Source organism: Macaca thibetana, chromosome 17, assembly GCF_024542745.1.
Source record: "Macaca thibetana thibetana isolate TM-01 chromosome 17, ASM2454274v1, whole genome shotgun sequence".
In the NCBI taxonomy this organism is placed as follows: Eukaryota; Metazoa; Chordata; class Mammalia; order Primates; family Cercopithecidae; genus Macaca; species Macaca thibetana.
Genome location: NC_065594.1, coordinates 53,293,647 through 53,317,245, shown reverse-complemented (window position 1 = coordinate 53,317,245; position 23,599 = coordinate 53,293,647).

Sequence of the window (23,599 nt, the reverse complement as noted above, 5' to 3'; positions counted from 1 at the left end):
GATTGCTTGCCAGGACTTGTAAAGCTGATAGTTGTGTGCCTTGTCTCTTGAATAATCTGGAAAATCAAGTTTAGCTGGTTCCAACCAAAGAGTTTGCAAGTCAGTTGAGAACTCTTGCATGCAATAACTATAGATACTGTATACATCGACCAGCCAAAGGCCAAAAAGTGAATAGCTTTGCCAGAGATAAAGGATTATGTATGTTATGCTTGTGAATACCAAAAGAAGGAATTCTCCATTTTAATACGGATTGCTAAGGTTTGTACCAGTTAGACATTCAGACAAACAAAATACTCTAAATCTTAGGGCTTTAACTCATGATGAAAAATTTTTTAATCCTCCTGCTATCAGCCCATTTGAATCCAGTGTGCAGTGAGGGAATAAACGACGCCTTTCCTACTGACGGTTCATCGAGAGACAGGAGAGTAGTTTTCAACAGTTTTGAGATGAGATTGCCTCATTTTCTTGGAATCCCTTTTCATCCAAAGCTTCTAGCTGCAACATCTGTAGAGACAAGATGATTTTGATGGAGATTGATATTGATACTGAAAAGACCTGGCATGCACTGTTTTTCGGACATCCTCCTTTTGGGCAAGTTGGTCACGTGGGAAAAACTCAGTTTCTCTGCCAAGAAATGATTCCCTGGATCAGGAAATTGTATGTCTCAACATGAGAAATGAGAAAAATTAAAACTGGAAAAGTTCAGTCAGATCATCTGCATCTGGTCTTTCCTCTGAATTAACCATCTGACTGGGTCTCACGAGCTGATTTCATGCTCTGTGCTTTTATTTTGATTTAACTAACTCAAAATTCAACACCTTTCTTGGCAAAACTATGGAAAATGAATTGCTCCTTCAGCCAAGTATTTTGCTTTTTAAAAGATAATATTAAATAATTTCCTAAAAGGAAAACCATTGATGAGTCACTCAGTGCCCTAGTGTGAGTAAAGAATATTATGGACACCTGCAAAAAAAAAGGCACTTTGATTGTGATTTCCTAAAATGAACACTGTTTTAGTTACTACTGAGAAGTCCCATGAAACGACTGTTGGGAAGAGCTTTACACACACACACATGCACACACGCACGCACACACATATACCCACACACACACACTTGGCATTAAACTAAATTACAGGTACAGCAGTGACATATGTAAACGAATATGCCCATACAAGTCACCGAATGTTATGTGCCATGCACAACAATGGGCAATGCATTATTCGAGTTTTGTACTAATTAAAGAACTACTTTGTTGCTAAGAATCAGTGTATTAAAAACATACATTCTTATTAGCTCCATTCCCAAGAGTTAGAAAGATGAGAGGTGGATCTCGGGTTTCAGGGAACTGTTATTAGGTTCTCAAAGTATTTTCTTAATCGCATGCATTTTTTAAGAGAAAGCTCAGAGTCCATATCACATAAACAAGGTCTGATTGTGGGGTTTTGAATGGCTATCGCAGGGTTTCCTTCTTTCCACATTGTTTTTCCTCCTCACTGCACCAAATTTCACTTCTTGGAATCAGGACCTGAACCAAAGTTAAACACCATAAAGAAATTTACCCAGTAAAAATGGACTTTTATTGACTGAAAAGCATTTTTACAGTGCAATCTGCATTTTTGTAAGTCCTTGTGGAAAATCCCCTATGATTGAGTGGTACTTAAAGACTTCAAAATACGCATTGCCCATGAAGCTTGCAAAAGTCAAAGAAAGGGGACAAAGGGGAAAAACCTGGTCTATCTAACCCACCAGTCTCTTGACTCCACAACAAAAAGACTGCTTTTATGAGCCGCCCTGCTCATTGGCCTCACCACCCTGCCTGGCGTCTCGATCTCGGGGCAATGCCTGCTTTCTGGCCAGCAGTGAAACAGTGCAGACGCAAATTGCCCCATCTCTGCTCCTAGAACCCCTTCCCAAATTCTCGGTCTCCCCATCATTTCTTCCCTGGGACACTGCCTGTTTTTTTGTTCATATCCTCTCCATCTTCTTAGTCCTCTTTAGTTTTTGCCCCTCACTTCAGGTTTTTCTCTTTCACATATTTTTTTACTTCTCAAGGCACATTTATTTGACAGCTTCTTCATCGTACGGTGTTATGGGCCACAGGTTCCACAGGAGCCTTCCCTTTTAACCTGAAATGGCTCAGACACAAAATCGTCTCTGTCTGCTTTCCTAATTTATTATCCTCTTAATCCATAGCTTTGGAGCTTCCCTTTCTCTTGTTTGGGGGCACATGCATGCCAGTGATTTGTATAAACGAAAGAGGATTCAATGTCACTCTTTCTCATTTGCACTTTTATAGGCTTTTTGTGAGTGGGTGAGAATGAGATTTAATTACAGTTAATTTGCCAGAAAATATATACTCCCGTGATAACATAAAACATTTGAACATTCTCGATCATGTGTGCACAGTGGAAACATTTGAGAGTCATTGCTGAGCCATAGTATGCTCACCTACTTTTACTAAATTTGCTGTACATTCTAAATTCTGTGCCCTTAGAGGGCAGATTTCCTGGTCTGCAGCTTTATGGCCCTTCTTGGTTCCCTACCTGCCCCCTGCTTTTGGTTCCCTGGCAATGACTCTTGCTCAGTTTCTTTCGTAGATAGCCTTCTGAGTCTACAATTATTCCTTCAGTATCTTCCCTCCGTGAGCACTTCCCTCCCACGTCCTAATCCTGTTCCCAAGAGTTCTTCATTCCCAAGTCCCTTTTTTTCAGTCCCTCTCATTCATCCTGGCTTCCTCACCTATAGGACCTACCTTACGTATTCCTTTACCCCAACACATTCCTCTTGTCTCCTCATGTAGGGGACGCAACCTGGAAAAAGTCGAAAATTGGCTTACATTTGGAAGCTAACTGCTGATTTTCACATAAGCAGCATCCTGCTGCTGATAATTATAACCGATACTCTCTTAAGTAGTATATGCCCAGTTAGGCATTCCATTTTTTATTAAAATACTGACAATTACAATTTTTTAGAGAATGTTTTCTTTGCTTTATATTAATAATAATTTATATTATCTTGTTTTAAATTTCTCCAATAAAAATGTTGAGCTTACCACCAAACAGTATACTTTATTTTTGATCACACATTTCTAGATCATAAATTCACCAAAGACATAAGTCCACAGCTAGTCCTGAATTTAAAAAAATAAAGAATGCATATTTTTTTTTGAGACGGAGTTTTGCTCTTGTTGGCCAGGCGGGAGTGCAGGGGCATGATCTCAGCTCGCCACAACCCCTGCCTCCTGGGTTCAAATGATTCTCCTGCCTCAGCCTCCTGAGTAGCTGGGATCACAGTCATGTGCCACTTCGCCTGGCTAATTTTGTATTTTTAGTAGAGATGGGGTTTCTCCATGTTGGTCAGGCTGGTCTCAAACTGCCGACCTCAGGTGATCCACCCACCTCGACCTCCCAAAGTGTTGGGATTACAGGTGTGAGCCACCGTGCCCAACCAAGTATGCATATCTTACAGACATCTGAAACTCAATATATAGTAAACAGAGTTTCTTTCCTAAATTTTATTCAATCCTATGGCCATTTCTATGCAAATTCTTCCCAAATCTGTATCTTAAAGTTTATTTTTCCTTTCTGAGCTACAGATGAAATTATAGCTGCCTGCTGGCCACCTCTACCAAAAACCGCCTTGCAAACAGTGGATCCAAAATGAAACCCTCCTCAAAGCCCGCTGCTCATATGGGCTGTAGCCTCTAGGAACTCTATGAATGATGTGATCCAAATGCTATGGGACCCCCAAGGGTAGAGGGACGTTTGCTGCCTGACAAGGTGGAGGAAGGCTTACTCTGTAAGAGCCTATTAGAGCTGATTTTTAAAAGACAAGCAGAAAATCTCCCAGAGATCATTTCAGGCACAGAAAGAGTGCCCAATCAAGGCAGAATCACAAATGTCCCAAAGCCCCTGTTTCATTTTCATTCCGACTGTCAATACCCTAGTTTGAATATCTATCCTTAGGTCCATTATGTTCCACCTCCAACCCATCCCCCATGTAGATTTGTCTCTAGTCACTCCCTATCAGGGCTCTGTGTTCCAGCCATAATTAAACACGTTCCATCATGTTACCCCTCTACCTGGAAAGCTTTTATTTCCTCTCTGCCTATAGAAGTTCTACTTACCATTCACCTTAGTGAATGGTGAGGCCTTCCTGACTCCTCTGGGTAGAATCAATGACACTTTCTTGTGTGCTATTATATCATGTAGTGCTGGTCACAGCCAGACCTGTATTACATCTAGTTTTTGTCCACCTCCCCCACCAGACAATAAACTCCTTCAGAACAGAGACCATATCTTACTTATCTGTGCTTCTCTAGTGGTGACTAACACAGTGCTTCATATGTGGCAGGTTCTCCATTTTTATCTATTTAATTTAATTGAATAAATGAATACTGAATGAAAAAAAAATTACATATAGTTTTATCTACATAATTATAACTAAGGTGATACAGGTGACTACTATGCAATTCTTTTCATTTCCAAGTCTCAACTTGCTGTTGAATCATTTGCAAATTTCTTGACAGATTTTTTTATATATTACTAGGATTTCATGGCATAAAATATTATCTCATAATTTGACTTACTGTAAAAGTAGTTCCTTAGTTTTGTCATCTATATGTAGCTAAGGTTGTAGCTCTATTGCACTTCCACCCTAACAAGTAAAGCAATTTCAGTTTTAGGTTGAGGTTTTTCTCCTTTTGCCTCTTGATGACTTAAACTCAAAAGGAATAACTTCATTCCCACACAAAGTGAAATAATTACACTGCAGATGAATCTTGTGCTGCACTAATTTTATGTTCTAGGTTAAAATAAATTTTTAATAATCTTTGCCTATAAATAATGATTTAATACAGATGTTCCTATCTTATACCAAATCTTTAGTAATTTAAACTTTTCTGCAATAAATTTGGCACCATACTGTTGTTTCTATGTGGCAGCAGCTGATTGGAAATGAATGAAATATTAGGGAAATTTTATTTTTTATTTATTTATTTATTTATTTTTTTTTTTTTTTTGAGACGGAGTCTCGCTCTGCCGCCCAGGCTGGAGTGCAGTGGCCGGATCTCAGCTCACTGCAAGCTCCGCCTCCCGGGTTCACGCCATTCTCCGGCCTCAGCCTCCCGAGTAGTTGGGACTACAGGCGCCCGCCACCGCGCCCGGCTAGTTTTTTATATTTTTTAGTAGAGACGGGGTTTCACCGTGTTAGCCAGGATGGTCTCGATCTCCTGACCTCGTGATCCGCCCGTCTCGGCCTCCCAAAGTGCTGGGATTACAGGCTTGAGCCACCGCGCCCGGCCAAGGGAAATTTTATTTACCTTGACCCATGTCCATGTGGGGATGGTGAAGATGGTAGAGACCTGGACTTAACAGCTCTTCTCTTTGGGACTTTTTCATGAGTTGGGACAACTGGAGCCAATGGAACATTTTCGGTCACTATCTCTCTGACTCCGTTGTAAGGTAAATTCTGTGTTGACTAAAATACATTCTCTAATTTGGGAATCCTTCCTGTATTGCAAAGATTTAAGATGTGCTTTTGCTCATTGACTTATGCCTAAAACTAATGATCGAAATGCCTGAAAAGTGTAACATGAAAATTAAATAGTCACAAGTGAAGAACTATATTACAGGCTTTTATAATTCAATCAATATGTTCCAGTCACAAATCTCATTGATTTTAATAAAATATATTGGTCTCTAGTAACCTACTCTTATATAGCTGGCATAATTCCTAATCTCTTCTGCTTAAAATACCAAATCTTTTTCATTTACCAATAAAAGTAAGTTTCTCATTGTAAATTAGTATTTTCAAGATGATGGACATCCCAATTATCCTGATTTGATCATTACACATTGTATACTTGCATCAAAGTATCACATGTACCACCAAATAAGTATGATGACATATCCATTTTAAAAATACCAAAAAAATAGTATTTTTCAATTGTAGATAGTAGAAACATTTCTGCTTTCTCAATCTATCAAATTTGAAAAGCTTATCTTTTCAGTAAACATAAATGTCCCCAGGGTCTTATAGAACATTGATCCTATGACACACAATGCCATCCAGTAGTTCCAGGGCTACTTGCACCAGACATTTTGAAATAGCATCCTCTGTGATTATTTCATTGACCTTGTTAAGAATACATAGACATTCTATAGCTCTAAATGAAAACAAGTTTTGGCCCTTGAAACACATTGCCTCATTTATCTGAGGCATGTATTATTGCCTATTGGGTGCATAGTAAGATTAATTGAAGGAAGTATTAAGATAAAGTCTTTGACCTCTAAGAAGTCATTATAATTTCATAAAATGAAGAGCAATAGACAACAATAACAGTAGAGCTCAGTGTGAGAAGGGATGGAGAAGCAGGAGAGCAGGAAGAAGTTCACTTGACCTTTTTGGTGGGTGGCAGGAGGCATAAAATGTGAAAGGCGTGGACTAATTCTGATGTGTTTAAGAATCAAAGACAAGACATAAGGGACAACAGTAGAGAGTTTCTGTTGAGGCACAGAGTGATCAGTATGAATTCCAGTGTGCAGAGAGTGTAAACAAGCAATGAGAATAGCAGACTGGAGTGGTGGAAAATATCACTGGCTTTGCAAGTGATGGAACTGGGTTTGGGTCCATTCTCTGCACTTACCACTGAGCTGGGTGTCCAGATCTGTGCTCACACCTTAGGCAAATGATTCAAACTCTGAGTCTCCATTTATGAGATTCAGCGCTTATAAATCATAAAGCACTTCAAAATGCAAGATGATAAAATTTCTGTTAATCATGTTATTAATGATCATATTAAACTATTCTCCTGTTTACAATCTTCCAGGGACTTCCCTTTGCACTTACAATAAAATCTAAACTTATTGTGATTGACAAACAATGACAAGATCTGGAACCTGCCTCCTCTTCAGCTCAGTTATCGCTGCTCACTTTTCTTTTTCTTTTTCTTTTTCTTTCTTTTCTTTTCTCTTCTATTCTATTCTATTCTATTCTATTCTATTCTATTCTATTCTATTCTATTTATTTTTTGTGATGGAGTCTTGCTCTGTCTCCAGGCTGGAGTGCAGTGGCACGATCTTGGTTAACTGCAACCTCCACCTCCCGGCTTCAAGCAATCCTCCCACCTCAGCCTCCCAAGTAGCTGGGACTACAGGCATGTGCCACCATGCCTAGCTAATTTTTTGCATTTTTAGTAGAGATGGGGTTTCACCATGTTGACCAGGATGGTCTCATGATGATCCACCTGCCTTGGTCTCCCAAAGTGCTGGGATTATAGGCATGAGCCACCACGCCCGGCCCTGCTCACTTTTCTTTAACAGCACTGGCCCCTTTCCTCACACCCCAAATGCCCAACTAAGCTCAGCTGGGTCACCTGAACTTTCTCTCTTTCTATTCTTCTCTCTCTCTTCTCCCTTCATCCTTCTCCCTGGGTGATTGAAGAAAATCTTTGGATCTTAACTCAAACATCCCAGAAAGGTCTTCTCTCACCACTTTATCCAAAGTAAAATCCCAACATTTCTCTAGGTCCTGCATCCTATGTAGTTTCTTCACAGCATTTACCACAATCCGAAATTACTTTGCTTAGTTATTTGTGTCTCTGTTGCCAATTGGCTCCTGAATAATCCATTTTTCTACTTTACTGCATCGTTCTCTTTCCCATTGAGCAACAAAACAAGAACTCCTTGACCTTATCTATATTTCTCTTCGGTTGTTGGTTCCCTTTACTGCAAAATTCATTGAAAGGGTTTCCGTGCTTGCTAGATCTACTTCCTGCTCTCCTTTTCTGCCATGGCCATTATTCTATGAAATGTATCTTATCACTTTCAGTAATGACCCCATATTGCCAAATCCAATAGACAATTCTCAGTCCTCATGTTCTTTTGATCAGTAGCATTTGACAACATTAATCATTGCATCCTCCATAGCACATCACTTTCTTTGGCCGCCTAGATTTTATTATCTCTTGGTTTTCCTATAATCTCAAAGCTACTCTCAATTTCCTTTGTTAGGCCCTTACAACCTTGGAGGGCAAAAAGTAAGACTTAATCTTCTGGCCTCCCCTCAATCTACACTCACTCCCCAGGTCACATTATTCAGTCCCCTGGCTTCAATATCATCTATATGCTGATGGTTCTCAAGTATTTATTTTCAACCCAGAGAAGTATCTACTGGGTATTTCCACTTGGATATCACAGAAACAGCTCATAAGATGACTGATCTTTTTACCTACTGCTGCACACAAAATTGCTCAAAGAGTAGTAACTTAAAACAACAACTATTTTATTATGTGTCACAAATTTGGTTCAGCTGGTGATTCTTCTGTTCCCCATAAGAACATTTAAGGGTACTTTAGTGAATAGACAGGTCTATGGGACTATCTTAGTCCATTTTCTGTTGCCATCACAGGATGCCATAGAGTGAGTAATTTATAAACAAAAGAAATGTATTTCTTACAGTTCTGGAGACTGAGAAGTCCAAGAGCATGGCACCAGCATCTTGTGAGGACCATCATGCTGTGCTATTCCACAGTGGGAGAGCAAACAGTCAAGTGAGAGTGTGCATAAGAGAGGAGCTCCAGGATCTGGGCTTGCCTTATAACAACCTACTCTTGCAATAAACTAGCCTGCTCCTGTGATAATTCTTAAAAGATTTTCAAGAAGGCACTAGCACAGCCCTATGCAACCGTACAGTTTGTACACTTGTAGGCCTAGCTCTGCATATCTTACTCAACTGGGACTTTTGACCAGAGCAGCCACTTGTGGCCTATCCAACGTGGCAGTCGCACAGTATCCAGATGTCTTACTTGGCATCTTACCTTCCCCAGAGTAAGCATAATCTGTAAAGTTTCTTTTGATCTAGCATCAGGAGTCCCAGCATGCCATTTGACTAATGCAGTTACTAAGCTCAACCCAGTTTCAAGAGGAAGAGAATTCAGAGGTCTTAGTATTGCCTTCAAGGGCATATATAATCTAGTCCATCTCCACCTCCTCGTACCTCTTAGATTTTCTAGCGCTCTCTCCCCTTCACTGTGTTGCAAATATATATACCTCTTTGCTTTTTCTCACCAAGGATATTTTGCCTCTGGACTTTTATACTTGCTGTTTCTTATGTTTAGATCATTCTATCCCCAGATTCCTGCATGGCTTCCTGCCTCCTTTCTTGCAGCAGTCTGCTCAAATATCACCTTACTAGACAAGTCTTCTTTAACCCTATCCAACTTCCTCATCACTCTCTGTTCTTTTATGGTCTTTTATGTCTCTTCTTTGTCCCTACCTCACCTGCCATAGTCTATATTTATTTTATTGGCTATCTGCTTACTACTATATCTACTCTCCTAGAACAATAGCTCACACATTAAAGGTACTCAACAAATATTTATTGAATTAATGAATATATTTCTACCTCCTAAGACAGTAATTGCACATAGTAAATACTTGTTGAACACACAAATGAATGACTATTGGTAATTATGGTGGAAACTAAGCAATGAATGACAAATGTCTTATCTATAGTTTCCTGAAACTCACTAGATTTTTTTTTTTTTTTTTGAGATGCAGTCTCACTCTGTCACCCTGGCTGGAGTGCAGTGGCATGATCTCTGCTCACCGCAACCTCCACATCCTGGGTTCACACCATTCTTCCGCCTCAGCCTCCAGACTACAGGCGCCCGCCACTACGCCTGTCTAATTTTTCATATTTTTAGTAGAGATGAGGTTTCACCATGTTGGCCAGAATGGTCTTGATCTCCTGACCTCATGATCCACCTGCCTTCGCCTCCCAAAGTGCTGGGATTACAGGTATGAGCCACTGCGCCCAGTCAATCACTAGATTTTTTTTTAGCAGTCAGGTGACTGATGAAATCCACAGTATATGATCTTCTTATTCTTCTATCACTTACTATTCTTATTCCTTCTTACTTCTTCCCACATTATATTTTGTGAATACATAGTTACATTAATGCATGCCAGTTATTTTACCCACTTTTTCTTCTTAAGTCATTCAGGTGAAGAGTAACTGTAACAAAAGGGGGTGGGGGAAGGGTGATTAATCTAGTCAAATTATCAATCAATTACATGGAAATTATTATCACATCAGTCACATGACTGACTTCAGTTGTTTATAAACTGCTTTGTTAATTCAGTCAAAACAAGAAGCTCTTTAAAGTGATGCAGATTATCTGAGCAGCTTTAATCTTAGTCAGCATTTTCATTGTAACTTAAGATATGAATAACTGCTAATATATTATCCCTTTAGTAAGGACTCCTAACTGGGCACGGTGGCTCATGCCTGTAATCCCAGCTCTCAGGGAGGCAGAGGTGGGAGGATAGCTTGAGCCCAGGAGTTCGAGACCTGCCTGGGTAATATAGCGAGACCCCATTCTCCACAAAAAGGAAAAAAAAAAAAAAAAAGCAAGGACTCCTAAAAGTTATCATATTTAACCAGCATGAGTCTCTAAAGTAAAATTTCAGTTATTCCAAGTTATCCAGGTGACAACTTACAAGCTGACCAAGGGAAAGTACTTTCAAGAGGCCTTTCTGACACTCACTTGCCCACTTCCTATGAATCAGACAAGTACTGACTGATAGTATTTCATGCATCCACTGATTTATTTAATCAAAACATATATATTAAATGCCTGTTATAAACTAGGTAGAATGAAGTTTATGCCCCTTTTTAATAATCTGGTAGAGAAGATTGAATGTGGAACTCCAAGAATCTTGGGTATGGTAAACACAGAGTAGCCTGAAGCTAGCTGAAAGCATCTTCGAATTTTAGTTACACTAGCTTCAGAATCTATGTGAATTTGTGTCTTACATCCTATATGTGTTTGTTTTAATAAAAAAGAAGTCTGGATAATATTGAATTATCAATTATTGTTAGAATGCTACATAGCTTCTCTCCAAAGCTATTTTATCTATCTATGTATGGGGCTAAAGTCACTTGCCCGGTCTTCTTTGCAGTTATATGTAACCATTTTCTTGAGTGTCAGTCGTTGACATGTGACCCTGTTCTAAACCTTACTGATAAACTTTTTAAAGCTCAATCCTCTAGGCCCTTTCTCCTTTGAGTGACTTTAAGCAAAAGAGCATGATGGCCGGGAGTGGTGGCTCACACCTGTAATCCCCAGCACTTTGGGAGGCCAAAGTGGGTGGATCGCTTGAGCCCAAGAGTTTGACAGCAGCCTGAGCAACATAGTGAGACCCCATCTCTCTCTGAAAAAAAATTAAAACAGCAGTCTGACCTTGGAAGACACATGTTGAAGATGACAGAGCTATGACAAAGAAAAACCCTGGGTCTCTGAATGACCCCTTGAAGGGAAAGCTGTATGCCAAGCTCACAATTACATTAGTGAGAAAACACTTCTACATGCCTGAGTCATTGCATATTATGTTTGTTACAGCTGTTACCTTTGCCTTAACAATCTAAATCTCTTACTCTTCTTCAAGATGTCTGAGGAATCATTGATATTCCAGGAAGATGTGATATATTTGTTTCATGGCTTCAAGCAACCCTCAGCATATCACAGCAAAACCCTGGCAGGTGTATGTCACCTTTTCTGAGAGGTATGACATGCCACCATGATGCCTCCCCAACATACATGGTAACCCCTGACCAGTCGCAGGGCCTAAGTAAAAATTTACTCTTCAGTACATGACCACAGTGTTAGAGTCTTTGGAGGCCTTGGAGTCTTCCCAGACCTTCAGCACCATCCCCTGTGACCTAATTAAGGAAACAGCTTGGCAGCCAGCTCAGGAAAGCCACCAACTGACCCCTTTCATGAACAGCAAGGCCTCCCACTGCCATCACCAGATGCCACGCTTTGGCACTAGGCACCAGATCCCCTCCCGATAGGAAGTATCTCTTTTCTAGAGGGTGATACAGCTTCTGTCACCCATAACGTAGTTGTTTCGATAGCTGATATTTGGCAAAAAAAAAACAAAAAAAAACCTGATTTTTTTTTTTTTTTTTTTTTTTTTTTTTTTGTTGAGACGGAGTCTCGCTCTGTCACCCAGGCTGGAGTGCAGTGGCCAGACCTCGGCTCACTGCAAGCTCCGCCTCCCGGATTTACGCCATTCTCCTGCCTCAGCCTCCTGAGTAGCTGGGACTACAGGCGCCGCCACCTCGCCCGGCTAGTTTTTTGTATTTTTTTGTATTTTTTTTTTTAGTAGAGACGGGGTTTCACTGTGTTAGCCAGGATGGTCTCGATCTCCTGACCTCGTGATCCGCCCGTCTCGGCCTCCCAAAGTGCTGGGATTACAGGCTTGAGCCACCGCGCCCGGCCAAAAAAACCTGATTTTTAAAATACTTTTATTTTAGATTCAGAGGTACATATGCAGGTTTGTTATATAGGTAAATTGCCTGCAGCAGGGGTTTGGCGAACAGATTATTTCGTAAGCATAGTGCCCAATAGGTAGTTTTTGGATCCTCACCGTCCTCTCACCCTCCATCCTCAGGTAGGTCCTGTTGCCTATTGTTCCCTTCTATGTGTCCATTTGTACTCAGTGTTTAGTTCCCACTTGTAAGTGAGAACATGTGGTATTTGGTTTTCTGTTCTTGTGTTAGTTTGCTTAGGAAAATGGACTCCAGCTCCCTCCCTGTTGCTACAAAGGACATAATCTCATCTTTTTTTTAAGGCTGTGTAGTATTCCACAGTGTATATGTGCCACATTTTCTTTATTCAGTCTACCATTGATAGGCATTTAGGTTGATTCCATGTCTTCGTGATTGTGAATAGTACTGTGATGAACATATGTGTGCATGTGTCTTTATGATAGAATGATTCCTATTCTTTTGGGTATATACCCAATGATGAGATTGCTGGATCAAATGGTAGTTCTAAAACAACCTGAGAAGTCAAATGCCTTGTCAGAAGCCACACAGTTATGGTTTCTGATTCTTCTGTTCCTTAAGCAATGTTCTTTCTAATATCCAATAGTGTCTGAATTCTTGCATGAAAAGCCTACCTGAACATCAAATATCACAGAACTTCACATCTAGAAGTGACCCTAATCATCGTTTCAACCCAATCCTTTTGGAAACGGGCAAACTGTAATGTAGGGTCCCCCTGCCATTTAAGGCCAAGGAAATATTTTCAACAGCCTACTCTGATTTGTACCTTCAGGCACAAAGACTGATTAGATAACAGGTTTCTCAAAATGCAGTCCACATTCTTAAACTACAACTGATCTAAATTCTGCCTTCTCTTACATTTGTCTTTCTCCACAGTCTCAGGTATTTCTTTCTTCTCATTCATTATCAGCAAGGGCTTCTTCATCTGCTATTTTTTGAAGCCTCACCATTCTGAAATGTCACATAAAAGAGTATTTATTTTAGCTTGTGAGCAGTTTCCCTTCACAATGGCCTGTCCCACTCAGTAATATTTTGTTCAGTTGGTTGGTTTGTCAACTTCAGATGCTTGGTGACGAAATGCTGACATATTGCATGTTTATATGCTGTCATGTCACTTTCTAATTAGGCAACTTAAAAACAAGAGTTTATTATTCTCTGGATCACTTCCATTGGCTGTTTAAATGTTCCTTCTGGGCAATCCCACTGGTTGTTGACTGATGTCAAAACACTCTAAGCTGTTGTACACTACTGTTTTTGGTTTCTCCTTCATTTCTCATAGTTTCACCTGATCAGGAAATGCCAGTTTTTCTGCCTCCACAGTGCAGGATAGTCCGTCATTGAAAGCTTTGTTTTCCTTCAGCACCATTTTACCTTGAATGTGTCATCACCCTTATTAATTTATCTTAGAATTCTGTGATGAGATGCAGATGCTTTCATGAATTACTGTGGGTTATTAGAGTTACTTAGTTGACCATGCCTTTGCCCATCCCACAATACTGGACGTGAGATTTGTTGTTCTTTCATTTTCCTTATAATGGCCAAACACCATGATTCTTTCTGAAAGAACGTCTCTCATTTTCCCATTATTGGTTCCTGTTTTCTCACTTCCCGATTTGCAGAAAATTTCAAATTTTGTTTTTTCCAAGGCCAATGAAAAGTCCCCATTCAAGATACCTGTTTTTATATCTATCATTTTTTTTCCCTCTCTTATCTCATAGGTAGAGATAACCCAGTTTCTTGCCTTCTTTCCATTTTGACCCAGTTTCTTGCCTTCTTTCCATTTTATCAACTTCCGACTCCAAGAACTTACTTCTTTTCTTAGTGCCTGCCTCTCCAGCACACTGAGTTTTCTCCATTGAATGTTCTATGCCTTCTGCCTGCCTAAAGGTTCTGGCATCACTCGTCTTGAAAAACCATCTGCATTCCTGATACCTATAATTTGCTTTCTGCTTTTGGTTGTCCAACTTCTCACCTGCAGTCTTCTGTCCCTACTGTTGCTGTCTCTTCTCACTCTGGTCTCTTTCCCACCCACCATGTTTCTCAAGCATGAAAACAGCCTTCTCAAGGGTTGACAGTGACCTCCCACTGACAAGTTCAGAGGCTTTGGCACATTCCTCAGGCTCCTTTGCAGTGTCACTCTACAGATTAGACACCACATCCATGCTGGATGTTCCCTTCTGTGTGGCGGATTCTTACTACATCCCGAGGTTTCTCCTCCCACTCCTGCCTGCTGCTCACCTGCCTTCTTTACAGCCTCCCCTGTCCCTTCTCACTCTTCTAGGTGTGAGCTTCTCCCAGGTGTGAGCTCTGCCCTGTGAGCCTTTCTTACTAAACCTCAGCAATTTCATTTTACTTCCTGCCTGCAAAACGATGTATCTCAAACCAAACCCCACCCCACCCCCCAACTGGCTGTCCCTTCACACTTCCCTGAAAATAGAATCAGCATTTCCTACATCAGAGTCTCTCACAATTTCAGAATTATCTGTGTAGATTTCCTCTTGCCTTTACCCCTTACCTGTATTCAACCAGTCACAAAGTCTTACTTTTCTTCTATTTAAAATCTCTTAAATCTAAGCCCCATTGTTTTTTGTTTGTTTGTTTGTTTGTTTTTGTTTTTTTTTAATCTTTATTATCACCATTATAATTTGGACATTTAGGCCAGGCACGGTGGCTCATGCCTGTAATCCCAGCACTTTGGGAGGCCAAGGTGGGTGGGTCACGAGTTCAGGAGATGGAGACTATCCTGGCCAACATGATGAAACCTGTCTCTACTAAAAATACAAAAATCAGCTAGGCATGGTGGTGTGCACCTGTAGTCCCAGCTACTCGGGAGGCTGAGGCAGCGGAATCTCTTGAACCTGGGAAGTAGAGGTTGCAGTGAGCCAATATCACCCTACTGCACTCCAGCCTGGTGACAGAGTGGGACTCCATCTCAAAACCAAACCAAACCAAAACAAAACAAAACATAATAATAATTTGTACATTTACTTGCTCATGCTAGATTTAATATGATAGCTTTAATGTGAGCACGTCCTTCCCTATAACTTTTACCCTATCTTACTCATCATTGTCCTATCATTCTTTTTTTTTTTTTTTTTTTTTTTTTTTTTTTTGAGACGGAGTCTCGCTCTGTCGCCCAGGCTGGAGTGCAGTGGCGCGATCTCGGCTCACTGCAAGCTCCGCCTCCCGGGTTCACGCCATTCTCCTGCCTCAGCCTCCCGAGTAGCTGGGACTACAGGCGCCCACAACCGCGCCCGGCTAATTTTTTGTATTTTTAGTAGAGACGGGGTTTCACCGTGGTCTCGATCTCCTGACCTTGTGATCCGCCCGCCTCGGCCTCCCAAAGTGCTGGGATTACAGGCGTGAGCCACCGCGCCCGGCCCTATCATTCTTTCTTATGAGTTTTTTATGTCACTGTCCACATTAAAAACCATCCCTGATAACCCAAGGATTTATACAGCTTATGTTCTTTAATTTGCTGTTTACTAAACAGCACTGTACCGAGCACTTTACACATTGTCAGTTAAAACATGCACCGCGTGTTCACACACACACACCTCCAATGAATAATTGTTATTAGTCAAATTTTACTAAGAAATTAAAGATTAGAAAGATACTTTCTTGCCCAAAGAAAAATAGTTGGCAGATGACTGTTCTAGAATTCTAACTCAAAACTCAAAAGCAACTCTTAATACCTAAGATATATTGTCTTTATTCTTGTACAATAATCTACTTTTCAGGCTGCAACTATCCATTGTTCACTTTCAAAAAAAACATACCTGGCATTTCTCTGTCTTTGTGTTTTCTGCTTCCTCCTCTCCATCTATACAAGCTCCACTGGGGCCCATCTTAGACCACCTCAGCCCATATGGCTTTCTCTCCTTCTCAGACATTTATTGTCACCATCACTCATTTAGTTCGCAACCATATGTTTCTTGTTGCTGTATTCTGTGATTACCTTGGATTGCCATTCAACTTTGTCATCAAATCTTGTACATTGATATGTATTGTCTCATTAACTAAACTGTAAGAGAAGAAACTTTTATTTTTTGGACCCACCTTTCATTTTCCACCCCCTCAACTCAGTGCTATGCTCACAACACATACTTATGCATGATGATGTGATTTTGCTTAATGCCTACTGTATGCATAGCAGTGTATGTTTTCCATAGGTGATATATACTGTTCCCGGTGGAGGGGATCCAGGTTCTTGGCATCTTGAACAAACAATTAGACAAAACACACAACGCAAGGAAAGAATAAAGTAACAAAATCAGAGATTTACTGAAAATGAAAGTACACTCCACAAGGTGGAAGCGGCTTAAGAGCTGGGTTACAGAATTTTCTGAGGTTTAATACCCTCTAGAGGTTTCCCATTGGTTACTTGGTGTACACCCTATGTAGATGAAGTAGTTGCCTGCGATCAGTCTGATTGGTTGCAGAAACTGACCAATCAGAGGCTGAAGTGAAGTTACAAGTTATACTGTTATGAAGTGAACACTTGGCCGACGACCAGTCTGATTGGTTGTGGGAGGGGACCAATTAGAGGTACTTCCAATTTTTTTCTGACATGCAGAAAAGCGGAGGCAGTGCAAAGGGAGAGCCTCTGGTCCTCTTGTTACTTGGGTATGGAAAGTTGGGGTTTTCCTTTTGATTTAGATCTGGGAAGTCTGTGTGAACTGGCCTTAGGTTCCCTGCCTCCAGACCCTATTCTCCTGACTCAATATGACTCCTGCGTTTGTGAACTAGTGGTCTCAGGGGGGTGTAAATAAGAACTGTAAATGCTTTCTAAAGAGGATACGGGATGGAAAACATCCAAAAAATGTCTAATTCCACACCAAGCATTCATCAGTTTTAATATTTTATAAATCTTTATAAATAAAAATATGAACTACTACTGTTGTATTCCTCAGTTTAAATCTCCTCCTTTATTTCCTAATATGAAAGTAACCAATGAGATGAACTCTTTAACAGTCGTTAAAAACTTACTGGAACTAAGAAATCACAGTAGACCTTCAAAGAATCCAACAGCAGAAGTAAAATAAATATATAAATATATAATATTTTACCTCTATTTTAATTTCCCTTTGGTTGATTTTAATAAGGAGAATCTCTTAAAAAGCACTCTAAATGATGATAAAGCAGTGTTTTAAAAGTGAGTGGAAAAGTAGCTCTGTCCAGAGTCTACAAAGTTTCCACAACCCAACTAAATATTCTTGATAAATGTTACACAAAAATGTTTCTTTCAACATGGTACAATCTGTTGATTTGTTAGGAAATTGGCTGGTCAAGAGAGTAAATTAATCATGTGTTCTAACTGCCATTATTTTGTTGCCCTGGCTTTTTCTTTATTCATTCATCCTTCCAAACTTGTCCCAATCTTTCCATCCTTACCACCATGGCCATACTTCATGGCCTCTTTCTTCACTTTAATTCCTCTAAGCCATCTACCTGGTCTACCTCCCTCTAGGCTTCACCCTTCAAATCAAACCTCCACTGATCCCCAACAAATACCTTTCTAAATTGTATCTCTAAAAATACTGTCTCCTGTCTTATGAGCCTCCCACATTCTTCCAAAGTTTCCTGAGAATAAAGTTTAAACCCTTGAAACTGGTACACAAAGCCCTTTGGCATCTGACTCTTGCTTTTTTCTCCATTCTCATCTCTCCATTCTTAGATTCTTCCTCCTCATGTTTTGGCTTTTAATGTTTAGGAGAAGTATTTTTATGCTATTGCCCTTTATTAAGTCATACTTAGGATCAAAATGCAATGCTATATACAAACCTTAAAGCTCAGTCAAATGTTAGAGCATGCAAGAGTTTTCATATGGAGCTGGATGAACTTTCAATGTGTGGTGCTGCTGAGTGACCTGAGTGTTATTTCCCATGAACCTTTTCCCCATCTATAAATCTTTTCCTTAGAAAGGAAAGGCGCCTGGCTACAGCAAAGTGGTTAGCATGAAACCAACAAGTTCTTTAGGGATTTACCCATCTCTACAGGAACAAATTCCTACTGTTTGTCAGGTTTCTGTGAATTTATGTAAACAAGCTTCCCAGACATTAAGGTACAAAACTTAGACGTAGTAATAGAAAAACATCATAGTACAAAAAGGCATTCAATTCTCTTGGAAACACTGTGCCTATTAAAGGCATAAACACTAGGTAAAGAAAGTTCAGTAATCCTTTCCCTAAGGGCAATAATGGTTTTTACATTACAAAATCCAATGGTTGCTCTTTATTTGAGGGCTGAGAATAAAGTGCCAGTTTGGAGAGGAAACAGTGTAACCAAGTCAAAAACTCACATCTAAATGGAGGTTCAGTACTTTCCCATTCTCAGCAGCCTTCATCCAAATGTACTTATAGCCAGCGTGGTCTTTTGATTCTCCCAGATTCTGGCTTAATCATCGAAACCCATCAGCTCACTTAATTCTTGCCTACTTTGGCTGTCCCTGCATGTCCTAAGGGAAAGCCAGGACTCTACACCCGATTTAATACCTTGATGAGCCTTTGTCTTGGGATCTCTCAATCCTCTATGTTCTCCCAACATAGCAATATGGATGAGCAATAAAATTATATCTGACAACTACTCACTTAGGAAGGAAACAAAGAGACCATGCTTTAAGCTAATTCATATACGTGATCTCACAAATAAAAAGCATTCAAAAGCAGTTATTTCTGAAAATAGTAGATGAGTGCTACCATATTGCAGCTTAGAGCTATGAGCCCAGAAGTGAAGTAGTTTTCCCAAGCTCTTGAAATCAGTATGTGGCAAAACCAGGATATAAACTGATATTCAAAGGACATACTCTCCCTTCCATGCCAGCTGTTTCCCAGAAGAGATGCATGGACCTGTTGTGACAAAGTTAATTTCTAGGAAACAAGAAATCCAAATATGGAACTAATTCTTAGCAGGTATCATGGCCTTCTTATATCTTGAATAATGAGATAGATTGTTCAGAGAATATGTTCCACATGTCATAGCTCCGGTTTCTGCTCCCCAGTGAATATTATTACAATGTTACTGACCCTCTAAGTTCTAGGTCTCTATTTTTAGAAATGGTGTTTTTAACTCAACAAATATCACCAGGACAAGTAGAGACAATAACAGGAAGATATAAAGGTACAGAAAAGAGATTACCTTAAAAGTCAAACCACCCCTACTTTCCCATTGCACAATCTCTTTAACCTCTAATGAAATCCTTTCTTTCAGCATTGCATTGTGATGAACAGTGAAGTACAAAGGAATTACCCTTGTATTATCTCTACTGATACACAAGTTCAGACTGAAACCCATAGCGGCATCCTCCATGATCTCAACAACTATTGGTAAATTCAAATGTCAACATTTCATTCCACAAAAGGTCAATATATCAATGACCTTTTGTAGTTGTTTAGATATCTGTCCTCAAATGGTCTTCTCCAAACATTCATTCACTTAACAGAATGTCCGTTGTGTTTGTCATACTATGGTAGGAAATATTTTAAAAACACATACATCTCTACTACTCTCACCATAATATAAACATCTTCTCCCATCTAGAGCAATGTAACAGCCTTCTATTAGGTCTCCTAAGTCGTTCTAAACAAAATCAAACTACAGTACACCCCTACCTAAGATCTTTCAGTGACTGACCATTACAAAAACAACAAAAATCAATTTCTTGGTTTTTGTTTTTCTTTTGTTTTGTTTTGAGATGGAGTCTCGCTCTGTTGCCCAGGCTGGAGTGCAGTGTTGCAACCTCAGCTCACTGCAATCTCCGCCTCCCAGGTTCAGGTGATTCTCTTGCCTCAGCCTTCCAAGTAGCTCGGATTACATGCACCTGCCACCGCACTAGACTAATTTTTGTATTTTTAGTAGAGGCTGGGTTTCACCATGTTGGTTAGGCTGGTCTCAAACTCCTGACTTCAAGTGATTGGCCCATCTCAGCCTCCCAAAGTGCTCAGATTACAGGTGTGAGCCACCCCTATACCCAGCCAAAAAATCAGTTTCCTTACCTTGCAAGATCTGCCCTCCTTTTCTATGCTTCAGCAATACCAGGCCTTTTCCTTACATGTTCCCTCTGCCTGGAGTGTTCCTGCACCAAATTTTCACATGTCTGAGTTTCCCCTCAAAATTCAGGTTCACTGAAATGTTACCGTCTCAAAGAGAGTCCTTCTGATGATTCCATCCTAAATAAACTCTCTACAATATTTTTCTCTTAAAATATTCTTTAGATAATTTGTTAATATATAGAATAATTTTTAAATTATTTAGTATTGGTTCCATCACAAAGGACTATCCAATCCTATGAAGACAGGCAACTTACTAATTTTGTTAACCACTGGTCCCAGGGCCTAAGCAGAACCTGGCTCACCAAGGCTCTCAATACACATCTGCTGAATGGATAAAAGCAGTGTTGACTTTGACATATGAAAGTTTCAATTTAAAAAAAAGCATCTATATAACTGATACCACAAAATATTTTTATTGTAAATCAGAGAAAATGAAAATAAATTTTGAGTACTGAACAAGATTATACCTAAGTGATCATCCTGTTGCTGGAAAGAAAGAGGAAACCAAGGCAGCATTTTAAATGCATTGATCTAAAAAGTGAATGCAGATCAGCCACCATGATTTATGCCTGTAATCCCAGCATTTTGGGAGGCCAAGGAGGGAGGATCACTTGAGCTCAGGAGTTTGAGACCAGTCTGGACAACATAGGGAGACTCCATGTCTACAAAAACTTAAAAAATTAGCCAGGCATAGTGGTGCATGCCTGTAGTCCCAGAGACAGGAGGCTGAGGTGGGAGGATCACTTAAGCCTGGGAGGTCGAGGCTGCAATGAGTTGTGATCATGCTATTGCACTCTAGCCTGGGTGACAGAGTGAAATCCTGTCTCAAGAAAAAAAAATAAAAATTAATGCAAATATCACTTATCCCAATAATTTCACTTTTAGGTCTTCATCCTAGAGATATGCTTCTATACGGATACAAAGAAGCATACACAAGGATGTCTGAGGGAACAGTGTTTGTTAAAATAACCAACTGTAAAACTTAAACATCCTTTACTAGGCTAAGGGTTGAAATAAATAGTGGTAATTTCCATACCATGAAATACAATGCAGAAGTTAAAATGAATGATATTTTCAAGATATAATGTTTCTCTCAAATCAACAGCAATGATATGGTTTGGCTGTGTTCCCACTCAAATCTCATCTTGAATTGTAGCTCCCATAATTTCTATGTGTTGTGGAAGGGACCCAATGGGAGATAATTGAATCATGGGGGAGGTTTCCCCCATACTGTTCTTATGGTAGTAAATAAGTCTCACGAGATCTAATGGTTTTATAAGGCAAAACCCCTTTCACTTGGTTCTCTTTTCTCTCTTGTCTGCCACCGTGTAAGATGTGCCTTTCACCTTCTGCCATGATCATGAGACCTCCCTAGCCACATGGAACGATGACTCCATTAAACTTCTTTTCCTTTATAAATTACCCAGTCTCAGTATGTCTTTATCAGCAGTGTGAAAATGGACTATTACAGTAAATTGGTACCAGTAGAGTGGGGTGCTGCTGTAAAGATGCCCCAAAATGTGGACGCAACTTTGGAACTGGGTAACAGGCAGAACTTGGAACAGTTTGGAGGACTCAGAAGAAGACAGGAAAATGTGAGAAAGTTTGGAACTTCCTAGAGACTTGTTGAATGGTTTTGACCAAAATTCTGATATTGATAATGGACAATGAAATCCAGGCTGAGGTGATCTCAGATGGAGAAGAGGAACTTGTTGGGGACTAGAGTCAACATCACCCTTACTATGCAGAAACTGGTATATTTTGCCCCTCCCCTAGAGATCTGTGGAACTTTGAACTTGAGAGAGATGATTTGGGGTATCTAGTGGAAGAAATTTCTAAGTGACAAAGCATTCAAGAGGTGATAGAGCATGAAAGTTTGGAAAATTTGCAGCTTGATGATGCCATAGAAAAGAAAAATCCCTTTTCTGAGGAAAAAGTCAAGCTGGCTGCAGAAATTTGCATAAGTAACGAGGAGCCAAATGTTAATAACCAAGACAATGGGGAAAGTTTCTCCAGGGCATGTCAGAGACCTTTGCAGCAGCCCCTTCCCATCACAGGTCCAGAGGCCTAGAAGGAAAAAATGGTTTCATGGGCTGGACCCAGGGACCCCTGCTGTGTGCAGCTTTGGGACTTGGTGCCCTGCCTCCTAGCCACTCCAGCTGTGGCTTCACAGGGTGTAAGCCTCAAGCCTTGGCAGCTTGCATGTGCTGTTGGGTCTGCAGGTGTTCAGAAGTCAAGGATTGAGATTTGGGAACCTCCACCTAGATTTCAGAGGACGTATGGAAATGCCTGGATTTCCAGGCAGGAGTTTGCTGCAGGGTTGGGGCCATCATGGAGAACCTCTACTAGGGCAGTGCAGAAGGGAAACATGGGGTTGAAACGTGGTGCAGAGTCTCCACTGGGGCATTGCTTAGTGGAACTGTGAGAAGAGGGCCACCATCCTCCAGACCCCAGAATTGTAGATCCACTGACAGCTTGCACCATGTGCCTGAAAAAGCCAAAGACACTCAATGCCAGCTTGTGAAAGCAGCTGGGAGGGAAGCTGTACCCTGCAAAGTCACAGGAGTGGAGCTGCCCAATAACACGGGAACCCACCTCTTGCATTGGTGTGACCTGGATGTGAGACCTGGAGTCAAAGGAGATCATTTTGGAACTTTAAAGTTTGACTCCCCACTGGATTTTGAACGTGAATGGGGCCTTTAGCCCCTTTGTTTTGGCCAATTTCTCCCATTTGGAATGGGTGTATTTATCAAATGCCTGTACCCCCATTGCATCTAGGAAGTAACTAACTTGCTTTTGATTTTACAATCTTATAGGTAGAAGGGACTTGCCTTGTCTCAGATGAGACTTTGGACTGTGGACTTTTGAGTTGATGCTGAAATGAATTAAGACTTTGGCAGACGATTGGGAAGGCATAATTGGTTTTGAAATGTGAGGACATGATATTTGGCTCCTCTCAAATATCCAGGGGTGGAATGATATGGTTTGGTTGTGTCTTGAATTGTAGCTCCCATAATTCCCACGTGTTGTGGGAGGGACCCAATAGGAGATGATTGAATCATGGGGGTGGTTTTCCCCATACTGTTCTCATGGTAGTGAATAAGTCTCATGAGATCTAATGGTTTTAAAAGGGGAAACTCCTTTCACTTGGTTCTCTTTTCTCTCTGGTCTGCTGCCATGTAAGACATGCCT